Here is a 2,598-nt window from a genome sequence, read left to right as displayed (position 1 = left end):
TAACTAACAGTAAATGGCATCTGTCCTACAAGCAGGTGTCCAAATATATTTTTCATTGTAAGTTCTTTCTTTTGCTTCCTCTGTCTCTCCTTCAGGAAACCTCACACCCAGCAGGAGCAGGACTCCGGCAGTTTAGGTAAGGGAGGGGGGTCGGGTTGAGCGATTGCACATTTTCTTTGGAATTCACAAGGTTGTACTCAGCAAAATCAGATTTTCAAAGAACAAATGGTCTCCAGGAAATGCATAGCAAGCAGGGGTTGTAAACTGATAACGTCAAAAAGAGAGGATTTGGGTAAGTTTGTGAATTGGTCACTCTTTTGCATTTCCAGGAAAGCCATCAGTCTTTGGCTATTTGCTTTTCTCAAGCAAAAGCAGTCTAGCGGGTTTTCAGAGCTTGCCGATTGATTTTCAAAAGGAACACTTTTAACTGCTGTCAGCCCCCTTTCTGCCACAGGAGAAGGCAGACGCTCAGGTAAGGGTGCCAGCAGAGGGAAGAGCCACAGAAAGAGGCTTTGGCTTGGAGCCCTGTCCTCGCTAACGGATTGAATGGGGAGCATGGGGTGGGAAGGGGAGAAGACCCGCTTGACACATGAGATTTTGGCTTGAGCCGCTGGGTGGGTTCTGGCCCCAGTTGTTGAGCTGGAGTGCGGGAAGTTGAACGTACCCACCGAGGCACACTGATGGGTGTGACCGGTGGGATGTGCTGGCCACGCTGGGGGAGGCAATGGTGGGGAGCAGTGGCACACAGAGTGTCAGGGTAGACCTGACAAGCTATTGTAAAAATCAGGACATCAGCATAAACTCCATGCAGCTGTTGATACAAACTGAATAACCTCTGTGTATTTACAAAAGACAGGATAAGGGGTGATAACCGTGGCTTTAATTTCATAATGATGGAGCTGCACATCTACCAACAACTGTAGGCACTTGCCGGTCACCTGGATGCATTCAGATTTTCCTCTAAATAATCAAATTATCTAACTTTCTATTGACGAGTTAGAATGTTCCTTTGGGTCTCGACTTCTGCTTTGTCCCCAAGACTTGGTGACAAGATGGGGTACCTTGAGGGAGTCCTCCTCTGGGCAAATTGGAGAATTTATAGCTGCTTTTGATCAGACAGGAGGGCCTGACTGCTTGCTAAAAAGTTTTCCTTCAGCATTCTGGCTACGTCCACCAGTTGACTGATCCCATAGTAGTAGCTTGCAGCAAAGAAAAGCCACAGTCACTTGTAAATTTACATCCTCTCTGTAGCTCCAATACAAGGACTAGAACCTGTCATTAGAGCACCAGAAAAACAGGCTAATAAAGATAAGACATTTGCTTTGGAATTTCTGTATTAAGTGCGATAAAGGATGGGAAATTGACAAGGAAACTCAACTTGTTTATAGGTTTGTACAAGACCCGAAAGAAATAAGTGCGTTTTGGTACTGGAAGGTGGAAACCCCAAGAATCTTTGAATAGAAGAACTTGGTGAAACAATCCTGGCAGTAGTGCTGACATTTTGCCTCAGGCTCGGTCCTGTCATGTATTGCCGAGCCTTTCTGCTGGCCAGCCTATTCTTTTACCTCTTGATTGTTAGCAAGAAGGAAAACCGGCCTCCCGAGGTTAGGACGCGGCGATTATTTCTAGCCCCTGAGTATGTCTAATCCTAATTGTGCTTCCAGGCATCTATGTTTCCGGCAATGATGTCTTGTTCTCAGTCTTCCATAACCAGCCTCCAGCCCACCACCTGGAGTCAGGAGATACCAGTGCCTGGGCATGTCTAGAAACAAGACTTTTGTGACTCCCTTGTTACCTATATCAAAGAATGTAGCTTCTGGACTTTTCCCTTAGCCAAGAGAGACTTAAGTATACCCAGCCTCTCAGGCTTTGAGGCCACACTTGCCTATCGAATGTCTGCCCCTTTCTGTCTATGGAAAGTGGATTGTACGCTTGGCTTCCTTCACCTTTGCAATCCTTTGCATTATCCCCATGGCAGTGGCCCACCTTGCCTCAGTTTACCCTTTCAGATACGTATTTTAAGTACATTTTTGATACATCTGCCACTTGTAGTACCCAACCCTGCTGCTATCTTTTTAAAAACAATATGCATTTATTTTTTGAGTAGGAGTGTCACTCTTTCACCCAGGCTGGAGGGCAGTGGTATGCTCCTGGCCACCGCAGCCTTGACCTGCTGAACTTGGGAGATCCTTCCACCTCAGCCTTCCAAGTAGCTGGAGCTGCAGGCACGCGTCACCACGCCTGGCTAATTTTTTTGGATTTATTGTACAGACGAGGTCTCACCAAGTTGCCCAGGCTGGTCTTGAACCTGTCGACTCAGGCAATCCTCTCGCCTCGGTCTCCCAAAGTCCTGCTGCTATCTTAACCTCGTACTGTGTGAGCTAACTAACTTTTCATAATACACTTACGTGCAGCTTTCTTTTCTCTACCTTTAACAGGAAAATCAAGACATCTCTTTGTGTTACCTATGGAGGCTTCCAATTTTGTGGCAATGCACCCTCCAGGGGTTTGGAGAATTTCCTACCACATCCTCTAGGGATTTACAAGAGAACTTACAGAATCTCCCCCCACCTCAGGGATCCATGCTAACTCAACACG

This window comes from Carlito syrichta, unplaced genomic scaffold, assembly GCF_000164805.1.
Source record: "Carlito syrichta isolate Samal-C Ts95f unplaced genomic scaffold, Tarsius_syrichta-2.0.1 Scaffold123496, whole genome shotgun sequence".
Taxonomy (NCBI): domain Eukaryota; kingdom Metazoa; phylum Chordata; class Mammalia; order Primates; family Tarsiidae; genus Carlito; species Carlito syrichta.
Note: the sequence above shows the minus strand (reverse complement) of the source record.